The sequence below is a fragment of the Giraffa tippelskirchi genome, chromosome 2 (genome assembly GCF_054371585.1).
Source record: "Giraffa tippelskirchi isolate mGirTip1 chromosome 2, T2T-mGirTip1v1.2.pri, whole genome shotgun sequence".
Taxonomy (NCBI): Eukaryota; Metazoa; Chordata; class Mammalia; order Artiodactyla; family Giraffidae; genus Giraffa; species Giraffa tippelskirchi.
In genome coordinates this window covers 23629535-23642268 of record NC_137276.1, presented here as the reverse complement: position 1 = coordinate 23642268, position 12734 = coordinate 23629535, and the positions used below count along the sequence as shown (strand labels likewise).

The following is a 12734-nucleotide window of genomic DNA, read 5'->3' as shown; positions in this document are numbered from 1 at the left end:
CTGCCTCGCCCTGAGGGCTAGCAATAACTACCTTTCATGGTGTCTGGAAGATTACAGTTTGTTTATAATAAGCACCCAACAGAGAGGCAAATAATCATAGGAACATATTGCATCATTATTACCATTTTAAGTTATGCTTTTATTCACTTAGTTGATAGATATACGATTTCACTTTGGAGTTGTGGGAAATGCATAGCAGGAGAAGACGTGGTCTTTCCTTACCCTCAATAGGTTTATAATCCAGTTGAAAAGATGTGTGCTTAGTTGCTCAGTCATGTCCAACTCTTTGTGACCCCATGGGCTATACAGCTCACCAGGCTCCTCTGTTCATGGGGATTCTCCAGGCAAGAATACTGGAGTGGGTCGCCATGCCCTCCTCCAGGGGATCTTCCCAACCCAGGGATTGAACCCAGGTCTCCTGCATTGCAGGTGGATTCTTTACCATCTATACATGGATAATCCAGAAAATACTTCAAAGGCTATATAATTAAAGTTCAGAATGAGTATTATATATATTGTAATATATACATGTATACATTGCAAAGGAAGGTATAGTTCAAGGAAAGAATTGATTATTATGCATTATATGTCTCAACATTAGATACTGTACAAGCTGTTGCACTCATGGTACAGTACAGAAAGGTGGCTAACCTTGAGAGTTTCTACTCAATATTTCATGGGATATAATGCCTAAACTATTGAAATTTCACATTAAGGAAACTTTAGACTATAGATTGAGTAAATCTTCCCTCTATTTTGCTTTTTTCTTGTTTTAGCCTTAATAGGAAAAAATAAAAAGAATTATGCTACCAATTGTCCTATACAATTTATCAGATTTATAGTAAATTAGAATCTGTGGGTTTTCTTTAAGACTTTTGAGGTCCAATGTTATGTATTCATCATCTTTTTTGTGTGGAGTTCACAGCAGCCACTTTATGTATTCATTCATTTATTTGGTTTCTCCAATCTACCTGAGGAAGGTACTGGTAGATCTCAAAATGGAAGCAATCAAAAGTCCAAAGTCTTTCCATTCTTCCAGACCAGAAGTTGACAAACTTTTCACATAAAGTGCCAGAGAATAAATGTTTCATCTTTGCAGGTTATATAGCTTTAGTCACAAGTACTCAAATCTCAGGTTGTAACATTAAAGTGGACATAGAGAATGCATAAAAGAACAAATGAATCTGGGTTCTAATAAAACTTTATTTACAAAATCTGGCAGTGTGCAGGCTATTGCTTACCAACTACTTCAAATCTAGCCATAGTCCTTTCTCTGTTCTTAAGTTTCAAAACTGACTACCTAAAAGCACAATTGAGAAAATAAAAATTAAATACTATCTGGGAAAGCACTTTGAACACTATAGATGACTGTAAGGCCAAGTATTAATATTAAACTCACCTCATAGGGTAACCATAAGGATGAAATGGATTAATGTACACAGAACAATTAAAACCACCCTGACAATTAGCAAGTGATTATGAAATGTTATCAGTTACTTTTACTTAATATTATTATCTATCCTCCCTGTTCACAACCTTCACAAATTCCCATTTCCTTAGGATAAATCACAAATCCTCTAACTTGGGCCTAAAGCCATCCATAAACTAACTTTGTTCTACTTTTCTGGACTCTTTCTCCCCAACCAGCTCATTCTGCTTTAGCCAAACTTCTCTTTTCAATCCTCTTGAAAGTACTTCTTTTCTTTTGTTCTTTCTGCTTCCATGTCCACCTTTTTGCCTAATCAGCTGCCTAAAACTTATCCGTACTTTTTAAGTGGCAGCTTATCTCCTGTATTTTCCTGATTGTGAAAGTAAAATCATAAGAAGTTCAAATTTAGAGAGTACTAATATGTTTGGGGCTTTCCTGATGGTCAGATAGTAAAGAATCTGCCTGTATTGCAGGAGACTCAGGTTCAATTCCTGGGTTGGGAAGATCCCTTGGATAAGGGAATGGCTACCCACTCCAGTATTCTTGCCTGGAGAATTCCATGGACAGAGGAACCTGGTGGGCTACAGTTCAAGGGTTGCAAAGAGTTGGACATGACTGAGCGACTAATCCTTTCACTAGTATGTTCTAGACATTGTGCTTAGTTCTTAACATGATTTGCTTTCAAACTATCCCTAATAAAGAAGGTATCATTACTCCCAATAAACAGATGAAGAAATTAAGATTCATAGAACTTAACTAGTTTTCTCAAGACACAGGCAGTACCTAGACAATTTCAATCTAGGATACATGTATTCTTTACCACTGTACTGCACTACCTCTTTAAATTAGGTGAGATATGTGTCATTTCTTACAGGAATCCTTATGATTTACTTGATAGGAATCAATAATGCCTTGTATGATTTTCTTCCTTCATATGATTGTGAACTTTAAGCTCCTCATTGAGGGCATTCTTGTGCCCCAGACACGCAAGACTGATAATCATGAGGTCCACTCTGGGATGACTGTACAGAGTTTAAATGTTGAAATATCTGTCTAGAAACTGGCTATCATCACTGGTCCCAAACTCTGCAAGCACCACACCCACCAACCCAGCTATGTTAACCCCTATCCTTGGAGTCCTTGCTTTTCCTGGCAATCCAGAAGTGAATGGGTTAACACCTAATAAACTAGTGAAGAGAATTCGCTCAGTCATGTCCAACTTTTTGCGACCCCATTGACTGTAGCCTACCAGGCTTCTCCGTCCATGGGATTTTCCAGGCAAGAATACTGGAGTGGGTTGCCATTTCCTTCTCTAGGAGATCTTCCTGACCCAGGGATTGAACCCGGGTCTCCTGCATTGTAAGCAGACCAGGGAAGTCCTAATATACCAGGGAGCTTCCTAAATCCTGCTCCTGTACTGAGATCCCTACTCATTCTGACCGGTCTCTGCCATGTCTGAACATCTTCAAATCATCCTATCTGATATTAAATATTTTGAAAAGTCCATGTAGGTGCTTATGACTGTATGCTGATTTGAAAGAAAATGAGGGCAGATGGGGAAAAAAAAACGATGCGGACACTGGAGAATGGTGACATTATGGTACCAGCAATGGTAACGGAGAAGTGACCAGCAATGTCATACAGTAATTATGGCATCCCAGTGAGTTAAACTGCATAACAAACTCCCAGCATGTTTCAGAGGCCAGGCACAATGCACATTAAAGGCAGGTTATAACTTTAATCACTTAGTGTCCAAGCACACCTGTGACTCTATCTTGGCAAGCAGCTCTGGAGGCAGGGGCTAACCATTACCACTGGCATCATCAGCTAGAGAACATTCCTTTTATGTGTCACTGTTCTGACCAATCACCACCCTGGGCTTCCCTGAAGCCTGTAGCAACAGGAGTTCTGCTAAATCCAAAGCATGAATCCATTCCCCTGGGATTCTGCCACAGAGAAGACTGCTGGTAATTTTTTCAATGCTCATTAAAAATCGTTCTGAGACCATTTTATTTCCTGGACGAAAATGGCTTCATATTAGCCCTGCCAGACTGGTCCTTGAAATTTACAAGAAAATTGAGCAGAAATACAGAGTTCATTTACTCAAGTAAGCACACACCTGCTTTGTGCATTACAGAATGGTTCTATTTTCATCCCAGCAGCTGTCCCTGGGTCTGAGTTACATAAATGAATAATACATTTTATATGTTATTAAATGGGGCTGCTTACCTCCGCAATAACAAGGCAACTTATGATTATGTTGGACCTAAGCTCTGAATATTACTAGGATGCATTTAGTTGGTAAAACATTCTTCAATCTGCCAGGAAGAAAAGTGCTTTGCAATGGCAAGGGAGTCTTTGTACAATTACTGAAAGGAAGCATTCCACAAATAACGCCTTTGATATTACCGACTGCTCATCGGTAGATGGTGTCTTATTACTTCAACAACCCCAATTTCAGCTATTCTCTTCCTTCTTTTCTTGATAGCCTCTGTCACCTTTTCCTTTTCACCCCTACCCTCTTTGATTTTGCTTCTGCGCTGCCTGTCAGTCTTTAAAAAGATGAAGGTTGTAGTTTTTCTTTGTGAGAGCAAAATTGGAAAAAGCATCAAAAGTCTTCATATCCTGTGATTTGGCTGTTTAGCAGTTGTTTTTTTTTTTTTTTAACTTACGATTTTGGTACAGATATTTACAGTACAAATGTTTGATATAGATATTTGTGACTATTCCGTGTATGTTAAGGTGACAATATAATCTGGTTTAGTCAGTCACAACCCTCTCTGTGATGTTAAGACTCTGCCCACAGAAGTCAGTTTAAATGAGAATTCTGAGCATCAGTGTATTTTTGTTTTTAATTTCCCCTGGTGATTCTAGTGTGCAGCCAGGATTAAAGATCACTGCCCTGGTGGTTAAAACTAGTGTTCTGGAACCAAACTGCCCGAGTTTAAATGCAGGCTATTACACATTATATAAACTTGGACAATTTACCCAGACTCTAGTGTCTGGGTTCTCTGTCTATAAAACAGGGATAATTACAGAAACTGTTCCTAAAGTTCTTGGGAGGATTAAATGAGATAAAACATTCAAACGGACATAGAAAAAAAAATGCCACATTGCAAGACCTTAATAAATATTAAATATCATAAGGTAGTAAAAAATTAGCATTTAAAGTTTTAAATACTAATTCCCTGGTGGCTCAGATGGTAAAGAGTCTGCCTGCAAAGCAGGAGACCCAGGTTCCATCACTGGGTAGGGAAGTTTCTCTGGAGAAGGAAATGGAAACCCACTCCAGTATTCTTGCCTGGAGAATCCCATGGATGAAGGAGCCTGGCAGACTATAGTCCATGGGGTTGCAAAGAGTTGGACACAACTGAGTGACATCACTTACTTACTTGCTTACTTAAAGTTTTAAATATTGTCTTGCTATTACAGCTGGTAAAGAATCCACTTGCCATGCAGGAGACCCTGGTTTGATTCCTGGGTTGAAAAGATGCCCTGGAGGAGGGCATGGCAATCCACTCCAGTATTCTTGCCTGAAGAATCCCATGGACAGAGAAGTCTGACGAGCTATAGTCCATGGGGATGCAAAGAGTCAGACAGGACTGAGTAACTAAGCACAGTACTATACAAGTTCCCTGAAAGTGGAAGCCATGCTCTTACTGACAAGATTATCTTCAGATCAAACTGGATCACATCAATTCCTTCCTTAATATTGTTCAGACTGCCCATGGTTTAGTCATAAAGAGTAAGGTTTGGGTTTAAAAGATGGTTTCATGATCTGTGGTCGATGCAGTTTTTAAGCTTTAGCTCTTTCCACTGCCCTGCATGCCTCCTAAGCTCAGGCCAGGTGAAAGGCTACTTGCCTTCTTCTGTCTGTGTTGTTCATCCTCCCTGGGACGATCTTTACTCTGTCAAGCTTCTATTCATTCATTAAAATCAGCGCAGACATTATGTTTTCTTATTACATTATCTCTTCTCTTTTTTCACAGTAGTTATTACATGTTATGACCAAGAAAGAGGTGGAACTCTAAGTTTTCTTACAGCCAAGGTAGGACTTACTGTCACTGAGCTCCAGTGTCCCTCATTTGTGAGCACAATGAAAAGAATATATTTGTTTAGTTTCTTGGATTGTACTATGTGTCTTTGTTTTCAAGGAAAAACTTTCTTCTTACAATAACACCTGACTTGAAATGAGAAATGGGGCAAGCCCTGGAACAGAGAAGGGAGCTGGTTCTGCTGGTACAGTGCATAGCTAACACTTCAAGTAAGTTTTTCTAGACTCAGCGTGCTCATATTTCAGAAATAACGTGATGTAGCAGTCATACGCCCAACATTCAGAAATAACAGGGTTCCATGACTGTTTAAGCAGGTTCTCCAAGTTTCTCTCCTCAAGGCAATAGCTCTCAGAACTTTCCCCTTAAACAGAGTAAGCAGATCTTGGGCTTAGGGGAGTGTCACTGGGCAGAAGACTGGGTGAGGGGGAGAAAGCTTTTCTTCCACTAAGTAGGATGGAAGCACAAGTCATTTAACCTGAACAATAAATAGAATGCAACATCATTCTGAATACCAACGTGATGAAGTGGGGGACATATGGCCGAGTTAAACTAAATGACAGCATCAAACATCAGGAGGATGACTCATGGAATCCACTACAGTCAACTAGTTACATAAGAAATTCATAAAAAGAAAATTTCCCTACTTTTAAACATCTGCAGTCCAAGGAATGCTAATACTGGTCACTTCAGATAGATTATGGACATGTCAGAACCTGAAGGGGTTAAAGATCAATATAATCCCTCTGTTTTGCACATAAGGAAAAAAAAAAAAAGAGAGAGAGATTAAGAGTTTAGAGGGCTTCCCAGGGTCACACAGCGGGCAAGCAGTGTCAGGGGCTCTGGACTGGGTTTGGAGCTCTCTTGCCATGATGCCATATCACCTGGATGAGGATTGTTATTCCCAATACCACTGGGCAAGGACAGTAGTGTGAGAAACCTGATCTCCGTTCACCTTCTTCATTTCCAACCTTAATGCCATCCTGTAAACATGTGGGATCATGTATCTGAGAAATATATTCTGAAGAATCAATTCTGTAACAGCTGACAAGTCTAGAGCATCTGCTGTAAAACTGAATGGGTGCTTTCCAAAAAAAAAAACAGCTACATAGGCTCCTGCAGTTTTGGGTCTGCAAACACTGCAAGTGATTTCCTTTCTGTGGACTTGAAACACGTGGCCCATGTGTTTCAATTATTCTCTGTGATGTACACTGACATATGTTGCTAAATAAATCAGACTGAACATCAAGAACCCTACCAGGATAAGAAATGAGATCACTTGGGAAAAGAACACAGCCCCCAAAGGCCCTGGAAATAGCAACCTCAGGGTGATGGCAGGAGAGCCAGGGTCTAAGTGTTTTCATAGCTCACGTAGAGAGTATTATGTTTATAGAAAGCATTTTAAAACATCCTAAATGTATGTGAGAGTATGGAGATAACTGTTTTGCTATAGTTTATGTGTGTGTGTGTGTGTGTACATATATATATATTTTTTTTCCTGGACCCACTAAATATTCTTATATAGATAACGAATTAATGCTATTTTTAAAACTTTTTTTTTTAACTCTTGAGTAAATATTTCCATTGGATATTGGGAAACTAACACTGAGGAACAAGAACCATCACTGTACACTTAGATTATTCCAGAAGAGATTAATGGCTCCTCTAAAGAAACTTCACGGACAAAAATTTCTATACTCACTTTTTTAAAAACACGTCTAGAAATATCTCTAGCTTAGTAGCAAAAAGAAATCTGTTCCTTGATAAGATTATCTTCATTTCTTAGAATAAACCAGCCCAATGCCCACTTTATTTTATATTTACAGAATCTTTCATGGTTGGCATGAAACAAGAAATGTTCTAGTTAATTTAGCAACTGAAATCGTATCGCGTTCTCTGGATCTGAAACAGTGTAAACAAGAATTAACCATATACAAGTATCAGTTCAGTTCAGTTGCTCAGTCATGACCCACTCCTTGTGACCCCATGAACAGCAGCACGCCAGACCTCCCTGTCCATCACCAACTCCTGGAGTTTACCCAAACTCATGTCCATTGAGTCAGTGATGCCATCCAACAATCTCATCCTCTGTCATTCCTTTTTCTTCTTGCCTTAAATCTTTCCCAGCATCAGGGTCTTTTCTAATGAGTCAGCTCTTCGCATCAGGTGGCCAAAATATTGGAGTTTCAGCTTCAACATCAGTCCTTCCAATGAACACCCAGGACTGATCTCCTTTAGGATAGACTGGTTGGATCTCCTTGCAGTCCAAGGGACTCTCAAGCGTCTTCTCCAACACCACAGTTTAAAAGCATCAATTCTTCAGTTCTCAGCTCTCTTTATAGTCCAACTCTCACATCCATACATGACTACTGGAAAAACCATAGCCTTGACTAGATGGACCTTTGTTGGCAAAGTAATGTTTCTGCTTTTTAATAAGCTGTCTAGGTTGGTCATACCTTTCCTTCCAAGGAGTAAGCGTCTTTTAATTTCATGGCTGCAATCACCATCAGCAGTGATTTTGGAGCCCAAAAAAATAAAGTCTGCCACTGTTTCAACTGTTTCCCCATCTATTTGTCATGAAGTGATGGGACCAGGTGCCATGATCTTAGTTTTCTGAATGTTGAGCTTTAAGCCAACTTTTTCACTCTTCTCTTTCAGTTTCATCAAGAGGCTCTTTAGTTTTTCTTCACTTTCTGCCATAAGGGTGGTGTCATCTGTATATCTGAGGTTATTGATATTTCTCCCGGCAATCTTGATTCCAGCTTGTGCTTCATCCAGCCCAGCATTTCTCATGATGTATTCTGCATATAAGTTAAATAAGCAGGGTGACAATATACAGCCTTGACATACTCCTTTTCCTACTTGGAACCAGTCTGTTGTTCCATGTCCAGTTCTAACTGTTGCTTCCTGACCTGCACACAGGTTTCTCAAGAGGCAGATCAGGTGGTCTGGTATTCCCACCTCTTTCACAGTTTTCCACAGTTTATTGTGATCCACACAGTCAAAGGCTTGGCTTAGTCAATAAAGCAGAAATAGATGTTTTTCTCGAACTCTCTTGCTTTTTCGATGATCCAGCTGATGTTGGCAATTTGATCTCTGGTTCCTCTGCCTTTTTCTAAACCAACTTGAACATCTAGAAGTTCATGGTTCACGTATTGGTGAAGCCTGGCTTGTAGAATTTTGAGCATTACTTTACTACTGTGTGAGATGAGTGCAATTGTGTGGTAGTTTGAGCAATTTTTGGTATTGCCTTTCTTAGGGACTGGAATGAAAACTGACCTTTTCCAGCCCTGTGGCCACTGCTGAGTTTTCCAGATTTGCTGGCATATTGAGTGCAACACTCTCACAACATCATCTGTTAGGATTTGAAATAGCTATTGTTATTGTTCAGTTGCTAAGTTGTGTCCAACTCTTTGTGACCCCATGGACTGCAGCAAGCCTGGTCTCCTTGTCCCTCACTATCTCCCAGAGTTTTCCCAAGTTCATGCCCAAGAACATAGTATAAATGTGTAGTACATAGTATGTATAGTATAAATAAATAGGCTTGGGCTTTTGTATTTGCAAACTGAGATATTTATAGTTATCAATGGAGTAACAAAGAGAAAATGAATTTGGGGTTATTTCAGCACTAAATGCCAGATGACACACAGATGAATACTGATTTCATTATATTTAAACAAAAGGAACTCATTTATTAATCAGGTGAATGTCTTGTCTGCCTTGAGTGGTCTTGGGGGCAGACATGCATTTTGGAGTACAGTGCTTCTGATTCTGAGAGTTTATGAGCCTATGCGAGGTATTATTTCAGTTTTACAGATGACAAAACAGGGCGTTAGATTAAATGTGTCCTAGATCTCAGGACCATCATGACTATTATGTATCAAATGTCTGGACTATAGATACACAATAAAAGGAAATTTCCCCCCTCTTTTTACCTCCTCCAGAGGAGACCTTAGATGATCACTGTTGGTGATGCTTTACATTTTGAAAAGTGACTACTATCACTAGGTACTGTGCTCCATGCTTCATATAAAGTATCATATTTAATCAACTCCCAGAAGCAAACAGTAAAATTTCATAGTTTAGGAAACTAAGGCTCAAGAAAGGAAGTGGCTTGCTAAAGATGAAGGTAGAGATTGTTTCATTCTAAAATAACTCTGCTCTTTACCAAGCAACACCTCCTGCCTTAGAGTTCACTCTCTACCCATAGTAGGTTGAAGGCCTGGTACCAGCCTCCTTGCTTTCCATGGAGTGGCTTGTGGGAGGCATGAAGGAGCAGGGAAGAGTGGCAGGGACAGTGTGACAGAACTGTGTTCACGCACTATGTCGTGGTGTGGACACTGGACACCTTACATCACTGGGCTAAGAGCTAAGGACTAGTAGCTACAGCCACTGGAAGGATACTCTACACCCATTTCAGTTCTTATTCTAACTCTTTCTAAGATCTTTCCAAGAGCTGAAAGGAAACTGCACACCCATTCATTTCTACACAGGGAAACTGATAACAATTTTGGCATCTCCTCAAAGGAGCATTTCTATTGGGCATAATAACAACTGATGCTAGGATGTTTCCACCATGGTGACAGAAGTGAACCTGAGAACAGAGCTGTCTACACAGCATAATAAGCTGATGATGAGAGCAACCAGAACCATTTACAAAGTGAGGTCTTAACAAAAATAAAAGGAAAGTTTGCCTGCGTGCCTTCCAGTAAACTTGCAGAAAGGTGCTACTGGCAGATCTGCTTGTTAAGCTTTATTGACAAGGGATGGCTGTTTTGCAGACCTGTTCAACCCAAGTGTGATTGCATGGCTGCAGCATGTGCCCTGCTGTGAGGACTGGGTGAGGCAAGTCAGGCACATGACAAGCGAAATCTATTGGAGGCAAGGACTCTCAAGCCAACTCTGTGACTTCTCGGCACTTCATCTCAGCCTGAAGTTAATACTACAGATTCTGTGCTGACAACCAGAGATGCCCATGGATGGGTTAAAATGGGCACTGGAGAGACTTAGGGGCACTATGGCTCCTTAATTCTAGAGACTTGAGGCTTTGCCCAATATCTCCCCCAATGCCTGGATACTAATCTGACATTACAGCTTGTCCTTGAAAAAACTACCAGCCTGGCCCTTTCACCTGGTTCATCTCTTGTTCCTTTGCCTGCAGTAACCTGCCTCACACCTTCTTAATTTGGGAATCCTGCTTACCCTTCCTCCTAGTGTTCCCTTACAGAATCCACTGGCATTTGTATTTTAAAGGAGGATGGAAGTTAATATAACTGAATATCTAATGCGTGGGATTCACAGGCAGTGTGTGGGCAGGAAGTTGGTGTTTCCACTTTTATGGGGGAGATATTTGGCAAAGCCTAGATACTCAGGTCTAAGAAGGAATCAGCTGACTGGATGGAATTTGCTTTAGCAGCTAGCAGAAAGACCTTCAGCTGCCAAAAGAGACTCAAATTATTGTTGCAGGGTTTTAATAACATGTATTATAGTATGAGAAAGCTAACTGTAGCATTGTTTCTAGTGGCAGAAAATAGGAAATGATCAAACCGTCCATGAAAGGGATTACTACATAACTCCTGGTGCCTGAATCCTAAGGGGTAAAAAGAAATTAGATGGAAAGAAGCCTCATAAACTCTGACATCAAAAGATGTCTAAGATGCATTTTTGAACGAAAAAGGCACATAAAAGAATAATACATCTAGTAGGAAACTACATATAAAAACAACCAAATTAGTTTTGTGTATCTTTCCACTTAATTATTCACTGACAAATGCAAAAGAAAGTGTTTAGAAACATGCATATCAAACAGATCACAGCTGTGTAGGAAAGGGGGCCAGGATTGGGATGATAATCTAAATTGGCTTTTTAAACACAGAAAACATATGTATATACTTTTTGTAATTAAACATCTCTAAATGAAAAGGTAAATGTTTGATTGCAGCACTGTAGTGGCTACCACCTTATTGAATCTGTACTTATAAAATGCTACCAAATCAACATATAGCCAGGTGACATCCGAGGTCAGAGGCTGGAGTGGCATTAAGACGGTCAAAAAGATTTGCAGCAACATGGACAGACCTAGAGATTTTCATACTTAGTGAAGTAAGGCAGAGGAGGAGAAATAGCATATGACATCCCTTATATGTGGAAACTGAAAGGAAATGATACAAAGGAAATTAATTACATGACAAAGAGAGACTCACAGACTTAGAGAAGAAATTTATGGTTGCTGTGTAGGGGGGAAGGAGGGGGCAGAGGGATAGTTAGGGAATTTGGGGTGAACATGTTCATACCACTATATATAAAATGGATAACCTACAAGGACCTACTATATAGCACAGAGAACTCTGCTCAATGCTGTGTGGGAGCCTGAATGGGAGGGGAGTTTGGGGGAGACTGGATACACACACACACACGTATATATATATATATGGCTAAGTCCTTTTGTGGTTCACCTGAAATTATCACAACATTGTTAATCAGCTATATCCCAATACAAAATAAAATTAAAAAAAAGAAAGGCATAAAGTTCTTTTTCAATTTCATCCACACATTACCTCGTACTCACTCTGGAGTTGGCTACAGACCCTGCAAATGGAAATTTGATGGTATGGAGCCTTCTTTGAGGATGACTTCAGGACCCTATCCCAGCTAATGGTCTTCCTATTCCTGATGCAGATGTATAGAAAATATGTCAATCTGTGAGGTTATGATTGATACCCTTCCTCCCAACCTTAGGCCACAGGGTACTATGAGGGTGGTTACTCTTCCACCTGTGAGTCCCTTACTTTCAAGAGCAGGGCATTTATCCTACTTGCTGTTGGCTGGTATTTATCATATGTCCCCTTTACACAAACTAGCTCACTAATGCTGATGATTTTCTGCAATATGTTTGAATGGAATGGATGAAGCCAGCAGATGTGATAACTCAACAAAAATCCCTCAGGGTGAGATGCTCTCAGGTAATAGCCACTGACAGGAACAACCCTCTGAGAGTAGAGAGGGAGCACTAGGAAGTAATGTTGTGATTGTGTGACTAATAAACATAACTGCATTGACAAGCATTTATATACCTGGATACCTACTGCTTTGTCAAAGCTATGGTTTTTCAAGTAGTCATGTATGGATGTGAGAGCTGGACCATAAAGAAAGCTGAGCACTGAAGAATTGATGCTTTTGAACCGTGGTGTTGAAGAAGACTCTTGGAGAGTCCCTTGGACTACAAGGAGATCAAATCAGTCAATCCTAAAAGA

General features: G+C 40.0%; 1 protein-coding gene across 9 annotated transcripts in view; it reads right to left on the bottom strand.

The window, feature by feature from the left end:
* The window catches only part of LOC145539476 (VPS10 domain-containing receptor SorCS1), a 580892-nt gene that overhangs the window by 84179 nt on the left and 483979 nt on the right, over nucleotides 1–12734 (bottom strand). The window lies entirely within an intron of this gene.